At 41.8% G+C, this 13,375-nt stretch overlaps 2 long non-coding RNA genes across 2 annotated transcripts in view; one reads left to right on the top strand and one right to left on the bottom strand.

Moving 5' to 3' along the window:
- The first annotated feature begins 6,615 nt into the window (after positions 1-6,615).
- On the top strand, positions 6,616-10,851 carry LOC310678226. Its single transcript, XR_014511704.1, has 2 exons — positions 6,616-6,876; positions 10,432-10,851. It is a non-coding gene; the product is annotated as an uncharacterized lncRNA (long non-coding RNA).
- Positions 10,501-13,375, bottom strand: part of LOC310678228 — a 95,814-nt gene continuing 92,939 nt past the window's right edge. Inside the window, exon 3 of the long non-coding RNA XR_014511706.1 lies at positions 10,501-10,605. This is a non-coding gene — a long non-coding RNA (uncharacterized lncRNA). The remainder of the gene's footprint in view (positions 10,606-13,375) is intronic.

Genomic DNA, 13,375 nt, shown 5'->3' with positions numbered 1-13,375 from the left:
GGACAGTGTTCTGTTTTGTTTTCTGCTGTTGTATTCTTCTGGTGAGGCCTTTTGGTTCTTAGTTGGAAGTGTTTGTCCTTCAGGCTAAACTGAAACTTTTCATATAGTGAAGATGTGAGGCTGAAATGTCATGCTTAGAGAATTCTTTAGCAACCTCTAAAGACCACAGGGCTGTTGAAATTTGAGATGGGTTTTATGCATCAAAAAACTAGTCCTACATAGATTATTAGGTGGGCTTTCTAGATCGACTAAAATGATGCAGAGCTGATGTTGTGTGATATTGTGTGTGATGATTATCCCAACCTGGTTATTTACAAAACACTGTTAAGCAGGAAAACCCTTCCCTAGTTCTCATTTCAAGTTCTTGTTTCTCCAATTCAACCTGTCTCTTCTCCAGGGTATGGTTTGAAGATACATGAGGCTACCACCTTACTGAAGCTAAGCAGGTCTGGGTCTGATCAGTTCCTGGTTTGGGAGGTCACCTGAGAACCACATATACACTGCCTTGAGTTCCATCTTAGAAGAAAGGTGGGGTATATGTTAGAAATCAAACAAAAGTCAGAAATGAAATGGTCTGAAATATCTGTGAGTAATCAAAGTCATTCACAAACAAGCAATTTCTTACTGGCACAGGAGCTCCAGAGTGATCATGGTGTTCCATCTCCCACAAGTACTGTTCCACTTATTTCAAGGGAGGAATCAGATCAGCATAAACATCCCTTTGCATGTAAAAATTGCAAAATGTGAGTTAGCCCCTGAGAGCAAGATCATCTTTCTCTCTGTGTGTGTATTAGAGTGTCTGTGGGGTTCTGGATCAGGGTGCTGATTGAGTCCAGTGGGAGTGCTTCTGAGTAAGTGGTTTCAAGATTGCAAGCCAATCAATGGTATTTGCCAATGACTCACTCATTTCTCTGGGGCTATTGTCCTCATTTCTCTCTCTTTTTTTATGTCATAATTTCTGTACATTACCCACTCCGGGCTCACATTACACTGACGAGTTACGCAATCAAGTCAGCTTTATGAAGATAATACTTTACTTTGTGGATGTCACACTGACGCACTGAGCAAATGCCGCCTATGGTTCTGCAGTACGGAATAGATACCAATGAGCTATTTCTTTCTGTTGAGCTTGCTGCTCTCAAGAAGTGCTCTGATCGTGAAATGCTTCTTTGTATCTTTTGGTTATTGCTTGATGCGTTGTCTTTTAATTGTATGAGGTTGGCAAAGGAAGGGTGGCAGGCTTCTAGGAAATCTTCCCCTGAAAACCCTAACCCCAGGCAGGGAACAGAAGGCAAGATATACCCCAACCCAGTAATGTTATACAACTGGCAACCTAAGAAGCAAGTCAGGCCGATGAAAACATGCTTCCCAGTTGGCCCACCATCATCCAAATAAATTTATTTCCAGTCTCTTATTTTTGTTTGTGTTCACGTAGAAATCCTGTTTTGTCCTATTTCTACATTAATCAACGTAACAAATTTTTTAAAACACACATCAGTTACATACTTATCTAAATATTCATATTTAAATGTATTTTTTGTCAAAAGAAGATTTTGCATCTGAACAAAATGTGATGAGCCTGCATCTACAGTATTTTAACCTTTCAAATTATATGCATTTACACATCCCAAATAAGACCAGGAAAGAGCTCTCATTTAGGATGCGTAAATAATTTGAAAGGTTAAAAAAACTGTGGAGGTGACTTGAGTCTTTGTACCTCTTTCTGCTGTTGGCCTTTTTGCCCATAATTGCTGACCTTTGACCTAAGACCTGTCATCACCTGACTTGCCGCCTCCAACCATTTCGTAAGACAGATTTTATGAATTAGAACAACAAACATCAAGATGTTGGAAGCATTAGAACTAAAAAGGCTGACAAGTCAAAATGAGAGATGTACAAAAATTCAAACGAGTGAGGTAGGCAACATATGGCAGCATACAGTCTTTCAAAGAGCAAACAGAAATAAAATCTTGCAGTGACTTGTTCCAATAGGATCAAGACTGTACACTCCCCAAAAAAGTACATTTGTTTTTGTTGTCCGTGAGAGAAACTGTGTATGTCAGAACACATTGGGCACATCACATATTGTGATAAAATTCCATTCACACACAGGGACAGACACACCCACCCCAAGCATTACTTAAAGCTTTTAGGCATTTTGCCCCAGCCATTTTTGGGAAGTTTCAAATTATAGCTCAATTACATTGAGTCATTCTTTTCTACATTAGATCACAGGTGGGCAGGGTGGAAGGTCTGTCTGTTCTGAGAAGGAAACAAGACTAAACTGTAAGATAGATCCAACCCATCAACTTTTCATGAAGGAAATTATAGGTTTGAAAACGACTTATGATTGTAATAACACCCAGTATTTACCGACCTGGTTTGGTTTTGAACTGGTGACCCAGAAAAAGAGAGCCTTTCCTGCCTTAATTCTCTGTCAATATATGTAATCCATTCTTTATTGAACAGGTGTGGCACAGACTTAACATGCCTCTGTTCCCAAACTGCACGCCCCGTAACAGAGTTATTTCAGTCTGAAACCTTGATCTCTAGTAAAGGGGTACTGGTCAAATTATTCCGTGACATATTTTGAAAGATAGCAGATATAGTTGTGTTATGCACAAGGTTGTGATCAGTTAAACCAAAAGGAATTTTAGAATCATTCACAAAGAAATCCAGGAACTTCCCTGCCCTCTCTCCACCTCACACACAAAATAATACACAGAGGGAAGAGAGTGGGAAGATGTTCCATTGTGTGAATAGAAGTCATTCCACTTCCACAATTGTTTTGTTGGATTCAACCTAGTGAGTTTCAGTGCAGTCTTAATACTCCCCCTGGGAATAAGGAGGATGCATCCCTTATTGCCAATGGGCAAATTGTCTTCCCTAGGCAGGTGCCTGCACTAATCTATTGTTTTTCTGCTTTCTCCTATGTGGATTCACAGAACAATTTTGGGCATACATTCCAAGTGCAGAATGTTCCATCCTTCTTAAGTCATAAAGAACATAATCTGAACATCTTTGAAATGTCAAGGAATGTGTGCGTAGTTTGAAACTGAGTATGCATAGCTTGAAACTGAGGCAGTTTCTCATACAAAACATGCTACTGATAATCATTGCTATCCCCTTGTCTTATACATACACTTTTTGAACTAAGCAAATAGTGAGGTACAGTAGTGCCCCGCAAGACGAATGCCTCGCAAGACGGAAAACCCGCTAGACGAAAGGGTTTTCCGTTTTGAAGGTGCTTCGCAGGACGAATTTGCTATGGGCTTGCTTCGCAAGACGAAAATGCCTTGCGATTCCTGGGGTTTTTTTCCCCTCCCCTCCTTTTCCCCAAGCCCCTAAGCCGCTTAACAGCTGTTCGCTAAGCCGCTTAACAGCTGATCGCTAAGCCGCTTAACAGCTGATCTAAGCCGCTTATCAGCTGATCTAAGCCGCTAATAGCCTTTTAGCAGCTAATCCGCTAATCCCTTAAACCTTTAATAGCCGCTAATAGCCTTTTAGCAGCTAATCCGCTAATCCCTTAAACCTTTAATAGCCGCTAATAGCCGCTAAACCGCTAATAGCACTAATAGCGCTAATCCGCTAATGGGCGTGCTTCGCAAGACGAAAAAAACCGCAAGACGAAGAGACTCGCGGAACGGATTCTTTTCGTCTTGCGAGGCACCACTGTACTTTCACTGGGTTTACTAGAGATTTACACTAAATACAATGTACAAATAAACATGTGCAATAAAGATTGCTTACACTAGGCTTCCTCACTCTGGTGTCCTCCAGATGTTTTAGACTACAACACTCATCATGCCGGTTGGGGCTGATGGGAGCTAGAATCCATCAACATCTGATGTGCGCCAGGTTCGGAATGGCCAGCTTGCACTATTAAATTGTGTGTATTTACAAGCACACAGAAAAATCTGTCTCATTTCAGCAGTGAGCACATGATATCTTGAAAATGTTGATTTTCCTACTGCTACCTTTCTGAAACACAGAAGGGAAAGAGCAGTTTCTTCAGCAGCTGTTCTAAGCTGTCAATGTCTGTCTGGTAGGGAATCACTGAGTCCCCTACTTCTCTACGGGCTGCAAATATTTTATTTACTAAAAGAAAACAAAGTCACCAAATCCTCCTCCATCCTTATGAGATGCTATTGCAGGCAGATTATTTTCTGCTCAAATTGCCACTGGCATCTGTATTCTCCAGCTTTGGGGATAGGAAGAACAGAGAGAGAGAGAGAAACCACCAACTGAGGCCTGAAGTGTCACATCAAGCAGATGCAATCATTGAAGAAGAGACAGCCCTTAGGTGTGCCCAGATGGTGGCTTTGAAGGGGAGGAACTGTGCAGTGTGTGTCAGTCTTCCATGATGAACATGCAGTAACAACATTGTCTAATGCTGATCACCTCTCTGCCGCTGCTTTTACCCAACATTGAAAGAGAACAGGGAGTGTGGACAACAGAGGCTGTAAGAAGGTTGTAAGAAGTACTTGGTTAAGTGTATGAGCTATGAGCTATAAGTCCCTGACATCATTAAGTAGCTTTGGAAAAGTCTTTGGTTCATAATTATAGATGATTTAATTTCTTACACAATCCATTTTTGCAGTACAGTTGTACCTTCGTTGCCAAACAGAATCCATTTTAGAAGTCCATTCGACTTCTGAAAATGTTCGACAGCCAAGGCCCGGTTTCTGATTGGCTGCAGGAGCTTCCTGCATGCAATCGGAACCCGCGGAACCCGCATCTGACGTTTGGGTTCCAATAACATTCACAAACCAGAACACTCACTTCTGGGTTTGTGGCGTTCAGGATCCAAAACGTTTGAGTCACAAGGCATTCAGGACCCAGGGTATGACTGTATGTGGAACCTCTGGTGGACCAACTGAACTGAGATTGCCGATGGAGGGCTTGATTGTAAGTTGGCACCGTCATTTGGGGATTAGATGCACGGTCACCAAGAAACAATTTAGGAAAGCCCTGAAAATCAGAGCAAATGAGAGAGACTAAAAAAATCAAGAGAGCGAGAAAAGGTGCCACTGCTATAAGCTATGAGTACCTCTCTAGCCATCAGCAGAATAACCTCCTCTATACACCACATATGTTTAGCAGGCCAGACATATTTTAGTAATCCTAATATTTACCCAATTAGTTTAGTTGAATTCTGCTCTACTCAGATACTGTCCAACTGCAGACTGAGCTAAACCTCCAGTGGTGAGCATGGCAAGAGTTGCCATGTATTTCAGAAGACTTTGGCTTATGATTATAGAGAATGGAAATTTAAATATGACATTGAAGTTAAGATTTTGAGGGATAATGAGATAACGCCTGAGCTTTCCATCTGTGGTGCTTCAGAAGCTTATGCAGGTTGGTAGGGGATCTCTCTGAACATTAGCTGGAGAGCTACCAACTAGTTATCAAAGTCAGGTTATTGGACATCCTTTCTGACTGCACTACTCAAAAGTGTATGCCTGAATATGCTCTGATATGGGTATTAATTTCACTCTCATATATGCTTCGGACAACAGCCCACAGGGGGTTACAAGACTCCACTTTGATAGTTCTGATCCTGCTAAGTTCTCCAAAGTGCTAATCCTTTGTAAGAGCATTTAGACCGTGTTTCCCACCACTTTTGGAAAATTTTAAAGCAAGGGGAAAACAGTTATTGATGCCATCAGGTACCATGTAGTACCAGCCAAAGTATATCTTTTGTATCCATCTGTCTTTCCTCCCTTTGAACCTTTTGTTTTCCTCACAGCTGTCTTCACTTGCTTTTAAACAGATGGTGTAAAATCAACATTTCTTTGTCAGCTTCCAGTGTAAGTCAAGAGAATTCCCTATGGATAATATATCAGAGGACTACATGCACTGCCTGGAGTAGATACCTATTTCAGGGTAATACTTTTTAAAGATAGCATTTGGACCCAGTCTAACAGCACACCCTATCTGCTTTTCAGCTAGTCACATCCAAAATCACTAGGAACTTGCCGTCAGAAATGCAGCAGCTGACTATTCCTAATGGCACCTCCCCATTTAATTGGGTTTTTTGACTTTGCCGTTCTCCTGCATTGACACTCACAGCACATAGCCACTCCTCTCTTTCCCTCTGCCAAATTAAGTTCCTTGAGAGTAGCACCACAGCAGGCATAGGCAAACTCGGCCCTCCATATGTTTTGGGACTACAATTCCCATCATCCCTGACCACTGGTCCTGTTAGCTAGGAATCATGGGAGATGTAGTCCCAAAACATCTGGAGGGCCAAGTTTGCCTCTGCCTGCACCAGAGTGCAGAATTCCACAACTGGAGGCTAATTCACACATGTGTATATCACATGTGCACATGATCAGAATGGATCTCTGCTCACTCAAGGGGACTTCCTTTTGTTCTCTAGTCTCATGCATTCCTGACAGCTTCAAAAGCACAGTGTTGCTGAAGTGTAGGTGGGTGCCCATGAGGCAAGACACAGTGGTAACAGCAGGAACCTTTTTTGAACGAACAGGACTGGAGAACAGGGGCAAAGCAACTGCTTATATACATTTCTGAAGGCCTGGGCCACTACCACTCCCAACATGATTGGCCGTCTAAACTTCCAAGCTGCAAATCATGACTCAGAGTTTAAGGGCCAATGGCAGAGGCCCAAATCCTGAAATGTTCTGTGATTGGATAGCATGTATCGAATCAGAACACAGGGGCTCAGACCACAGAATACATAACAGTTGCCCTTTTTAATTGCAGTCTTTGGAACACAGAAACTGAAATGTGTAAGTGATTGTTCAGGATTCCAGAACATTGTATGGAAAGGTGGTCAGGATGTCATGACACTGTTTTATGGCCTGTGACTTCCTGCTGGTTTGCCTTCTCTTTCATGACCCATCACCAACAGATGTGAGTACGCTTCAAAAAAGAGAAAGGATTCCTGACAAACTTACATGCTCAACTTGCAAGAATTTCATTTTACTTGGGTCAATTTTATGCTGCATGCTCATAGTTCATTTACAAACATGTTGGCAGTCTATACATTATATTAATTAATGGAACCCTTTTGTGTTGAAGCAAAAGAGCTTTTTATTTAAAAAATGCACAATCTTGAAGTAATTGAAGCCCTAATTATGGCGCACAAAGAGCAAAAACTCTTTTGTAAGTAGCTCTAGCACTTGGAATTTGTGCAATTAATTGTAGCGCTCACATCTTCTTTCCCTAGTACTTTATTTCTTAAAGAAATTTGGAAGTCTAGAATCGGAAGGACCTTCAAAAGTCATCCATTTTAATCTCATGTAATGGCCAGGAACCACCCAACATCTTTAAACGGATTAAGCTGCTCCTATAATGACATATAATCAAATTAAATGATAGTATCCTGAAACTGAAGAGTTGCAGGGACAGGTTGAAGCCCCTGCAGCAAATGTGTTTGTAGAAAAAAGGGGGGAAAGTAAGAAAAACATAGGCTGTGTACATGCTATACCTTTAAAGCACATTTGAAGCATCTTCTTTCCCTCAAAGATTTCTGGGCACAGTAGCTTACCCCTCACAGAGTTACAATTCCCAGCATCTGACAACTATAGTGCCCAGAATTCTTTGAGGGGGGGGAATGTGTTTCAAATGTCCTTCAAAAGTATAGTGTGTATGCAGCATGATAACAAACAGTTGAGCATGATATTTTTCCACCAGCCATTCTGGAAAAGACAGAAAAAGGGGAGGCGGGGCAGAAGGGACTTTTTTTATATAATGAGTCGTACCAATGGTCCACCTAGCCCATTAAGAGCAATAAGACCTGCACCAGCAGTTAGTACTACCAGATCTCTGGAGAAGAGACTTATCATCATTGTGGCAACTTGTCCCCCTCAACATTTGCCTTTTGCTGCTGTCAGTCTCCTCTGGATGAGATACGGGGGAGCCAGCTGTATGTTATCCAGCCTGTATGTCAGCCATATGTCATCTACCCCTCATCTCTGAACTGTATTTGGAGTGCAGCAATACAAGTTCTAGAAACTTTCTTGTTGATTAACTCTTACTTTGCTTCTGTTTGCCAAATGGTTGATTCTTGACATTTTTTAAATTTATTGGCCTGTAATTTGTATGTTTGAATTGCTAACGCTCTGTATTTTGATGCTTGGAATGTTTGCTGTAAGCTGCTTTGGGCACAGCTCATTGTAGAAAAGTGGAATATAAGTAAACTCTATCAATTAATGTTAACAGCTCTTCGGAATCTCAGCAATCTTTTTTCTAGTTCCTCTGAAAATTTTTCTTACTGGGACAACAATCCCCAAACTGGTGCCCTCCTGTCAATTGGCCATACTGGATAGGACTGGTTGAGTTATGAGTTAAAAACATCTGGAGGCACTAGGTTGACAAAAGCTGAACTAGACATTCTAGAAGATCACGCACTTGAAATTTGTGCTGTGCATTACTAAGTTTCTGCCTGTCCACCACTCTGATTCTTTCTACTAATGACTACAAAGACTTTGCAATCTTTGTCTCACGGAGCTTAAAAAATGACTTTCATACGGGTTCACAGTATAGAGCTGTGAACAGGGGAAGCAGCTTTCGTTATCTGGAGCTGAAGACACTTAAAATACATTTGCATTTTTTAAATATAATTAAACCTGCTTTGTTTAAATGTAGAACAGGGAAAACATTTCGCAACAGCCAAATGGCCTGAGGTCCCTGCTATCTGCCAAACATAATTTCTTGATTGACAGAGGATTTGAGGATAGATGAAGGCATTTGAAATAGCCACAAAATATTCAGCATCCACTTACAAAGCTCTCCTCTCTACTCATATAATATGGGGTATTCTCCATGAAGTATGAAACTACAGTCCAGGTACTAATTCAGAGATTTCAAGGCTTCACACTTTGCATGTCCATCATTCTGAACAAGAGCAGTTCTGCTTAAACTAGGCTTCCAAACAACATTGCCACATCAGCTATACACTTTGGGGGGGGGGGAATTTTGCAGTGGTGAACACTCCTAATCTGCATCGTGAAGGACAGCACACAAATGTCTCTGCATGTTCCAACGTGAGGCCATTGAAAGGAGTTTCCGCAAGGTGACCATAAAGCATAAACTGATCTGATTTCATGCACTTGGTTTTCTCTAATGGTGAGTTCTTCATGGAAGTCATTTGCGGTCTCTGTGGGATTGCCTATTGTTTTTATGCACCTTTAACTCAGCCATGTATGCATTATCCTAGAAGCATGTGGATGTGCTATGGGAACCAAAACACATATGACTGCTATGACTAAAGAGGTATATTTCTTTCTCCTCTTTTATCATGGCAGTTGCATGTACTAATGTACAGAAGTCTATTTTCATATACCAGACGGTTGTTAAGCCACTTATAATACTATGAAGACAGGAGTATTATATGTGATTACAGCCACTTAGCTGCCCCCTAAAGAAAGTTCTGAATGCTAAGTACATTTCAGTTGCTAAAGACAGGATGAGCACAGAGTGTACAATGGATGACTATTTGAATGCAACCATTGTAAACAGCTATCATGGTTTACCAGATGTGCAGTACCTATCCCTTTATTAGTTTTATGATTATAGTCAGCAATATTCATTACCATAAAACTAGCTATAAATATGTATTTAGAGAGTACATTATAAACCAATAGGTTTCTTAATGGTTCCCATGCACTATAAAACAAATAGTGTAAAAATGCAGGAACACAATATGATCTGTTATAATTTTGTTGTTTTTAAAACAAAGAGAAAGATGTGTGAATTATTTCTCATGTACTGTCTTGAGGAAAATGGGAGGTGTGTCAAAAGGAAAATCAGAATGGACAAGATGGCTGATTACTGATTTTAGCCTTTACTGTGAAGGGTTGACAAACTTGTCATTACCAATATCAGTTTTCCGTATAAAACATTTGCAAGTATGACATAGCAGAGGTGTTTAATGCTATTGCTGCAAAACGTGAAATACAAAGTCATAAAGTGATTCCTGCAAATAACGCACTTGTAGAGAATTGGGGCAGGAAGAATAGTTGGGCTTCATAAGCTGCTTACATGGCTTATGAAGTCAGTCTGTGATAAAATAAAATAGCTAATGCTATTCAACAGAAGGATAGCATCCTGGTCAAGGGAAGTAATAGTACCACTCTATTCTGCTTTGGTCAGACTACACCTGGAGTACTGTGTCCGGTTCTGGGCACCACAGCTTAAGAAGCATATTGACAAGCTGGAATGTGTGCATAGGAGGGCAACCAAGATGATCAATGGTCTGGAAACCAATCTTTTTGAGGAATGGTTGAGGAGGGGTATGTTTAGCCTGGAAAAGAGGAGACTGAGAGGATAGCCATCTTCAAATATCTGAAGGGCTGTCACATAGAATATGGAGCAAACTTGTTTTCTCCTGCTCTGGAGGCTGGGACCCGAACTCTAAAATTCTATGATTCTATGAAGGCTGCTCATAAGGCTTACTCCTCGCAGACATCTGCACCAAGGCATGGATATCCATTCAGGGACACACATGAGAAGCAGCAAGTAGAAAACCGACCTGTGAATCAAGAAGTTCCTTCTTCAAATCTTGCTTCTGGCATGAATTCGTAGGTCACTGCAGGCAAACCACTCCCTGTCAGGCCAGAGTTATCCATTACCATCCATCTGCAATATGGAAGATAATAATACTGACTTATCTTACAAGTTGTTTGTAAGGACTACTGCTAGATAATGCATGTGAAATGCTTTGAACACTTGGAAGTGCTGTACAACTGTGAACTCTAATTAGAATAGGGTCACTAATTGGAAAGAATATTTCATCACCTTATATGAACAGCTGACAGTTTGGACAGTGACCAAACAGGATATTTGTCACAAGTGTGATCAATTAAAGGTATCTGTTGCTAATTAGTCTGACTTCTGGGTATATTTTGATATTACCTTGCAGAAATTAGTATAAGACCACTGAACAAAATGATGTGCTTGTACAATACTTGTAACTGTGTGTTTTACTTTGAATGAGATTTCCACATGAATAATTATTATTCCCAAACTGTGACTTTGGGATGTTTTTCTGCGACTGTGATTCTGTATCTGTGAGGTCAGATTCTAGCAGAGGAACCTGCTGAACAGGTCAAACTAGTTTCTTTGCTAGGTTAATGGTTGCAGTTGTTCTGTACTGAATCCAAAGTTGCGCCCCAGGATCCCCAAGACCCACCCCCAAAATAAATACACACGGACACTTATTTTAGTTTAAGTTTTGGGGCAAATTTTGGCCACAACTTTATTGAAATACAACCACATGAGCGGTATTGGCTTAGGCATTGACTCCCGACTATAACTGCCTCCACCTCTCTGGGTGATAGTCCAATGGGGTAAACCAAACGAGGGAGCAAGGTCGATGAGGACCAACCAAAGCTCACCCCGGGGTTCCTGTGGTCCTGGCATGGCCCTAGCCCCTCAAGTGGACTTTGGACGAGATCCAGAACCCCCAGATTCCTTTAACGGAATACCCAGTTCCTGGAAGGGCAGGTGATGGTCGCACCCCCCCCCTCCCCACAATCCAACTGAGTCAGTGCCTAACTGCCACCTTACAAGTTGTGACGATTGCTAAGGGGTAGGCAAAAACCAAGTTGCTAAAGCCAATCTGCCAAATGGAAAAAATTCCTACCCAGCCCCTGTTCCAAAACAGGTGACCCAAACCAAAGCAAGGCCAAGCGACTCTGCCTAAATCTAGGGAGGGTGGGCGGGTGTTCGGCAGCGCGAAGCAAGTGCCCCTACTTGCATCACGCTGCCAGTTTTAAAGTCCCTGGGATCACACCACCCTCCGGCAATTGGCTAAAACAGCCTGGCATGATCCCAGGGCTATGGCCAGGACATCTAGCTACTCCCCCGCAATTTAACCCTGTAAGGGGAGAGCCCTGGGGCCTCGCACACAACCAGGACCCTCTATTAGGAGGATCCCATCTATGGCTTTGGGGGCACCATTCCTCTGAAAACTAATGAGAAGGAAAGATCTGTTGGAGTGTTAATGCTGTGAGAGCCCTTCCATCCTTATACTCAGGTTGTATATACATGTAGATAAAACCATGTATCCTAAAAACACCGCAGACTCCATTGAATGAGTGCTAGCACTTCTGGAGTCTCTTATCGCTGGGGGCCTCGGATGCATACAACACTTTGTAAGAAGCATTTAAAAACCAAACAGCTAGAATTATGGGACCAAGGCAGCTATTTGAAAGAAGTGCCAAGCTGCTGGGTACGTACTGACTGTGCTCTAAGTCTGCTTCCACTCAGGTATGAATTTAAAGTGGACATGGCAAAAAAGCAGCTCTTTATTTTCTTGACAGATGAATGAAAAGTATAGTCTAAAATGTATCCCCATGTGGCAGCGCACCAAGACTGAAGTGTATTGCACCTGGAATCTGGATGAAAACCCATCTCGTTTCCCTATCCCTGACAGGCACGAGGTAGGCAACCAAGCTGAAAATTTGCCAGCTGTATAATGTGAAACTTCATTTGAATTTCAATGAAAAGGTGATGCATAAAGAAAGACCTGGCTCACAAGGCAGCAGATTTTGCTTTTAAGTGCATACTAAATATTAAGCTTGTTATGCCTATTCAGCACAAAAGACAGGTACATTTTCAAAAGTAATTTTAAAAGTTAGAAGTTGGACCGCCAACAAAATGTTGCAGCATGAAGTACTCGTGCTGAGTGTTCCAGTCAGTCAGCAACACCCTTTTGCAGGAAATTCCATTCCATTCCTCCTTCCTTCCAGTGTTACATGCCCCCCCCCACCAGCCTGCCAGTGTTCCGTGGCCATTGATCAAACTTAGTCCTCATTGGGCTCTTTTTGGGTTCCTTCCCTCTTGACATTTTTCTCTGGAAGACCTCTGGACCATTGCCTAGCTGCTGCTTACAAGAAGGCAGAGGCAGTGGTGAGGTCAGCATGGTGCAAACACACCAGCAGGAGTGCCAGATTGGCTCCACCAATGCATTTGCACATTGCTGCCACCCCAAACTTTTATCTCTTAGTAAGAAGCAGCAGCACAACTGACTGGTGGTCAAGTGTGTGGTGCCACCTCACCCCACTAACCACTACCACCTTAGTTAAAGTTGCCATCTGAAAATCTTGCTTTCATTTCGATATTCATTTGGCCCAGCAGTTGCAAGCAGAAATCAACCATCCCAGCCGCTTGTGCAGGAACGACCCACTGATTAATGTTCCACAATATAGTTTCTCATGCATAAAGAATCAGAGCCAAGTAGTTGCTAACTACTTTTTAAGTCTTATTTCCTTTATCTTTAATGCCATCATCAGTTACCTAAGATATTCCAAATTGTCAGCACAGAACTCACATAAAGAGAACTCTCTGGGCCTATTAAAAAAGGCTGTAAAAATTCTAAGGCTGGTCACATGTTCCTGTTGTAATG

The sequence above is a fragment of the Podarcis tiliguerta genome (assembly GCF_965153285.1).
Source record: "Podarcis tiliguerta genome assembly, chromosome: 5".
Taxonomy (NCBI): Eukaryota; Metazoa; Chordata; class Lepidosauria; order Squamata; family Lacertidae; genus Podarcis; species Podarcis tiliguerta.
Note: the sequence above shows the minus strand (reverse complement) of the source record. Positions and strands in the feature narration are given on the sequence as shown.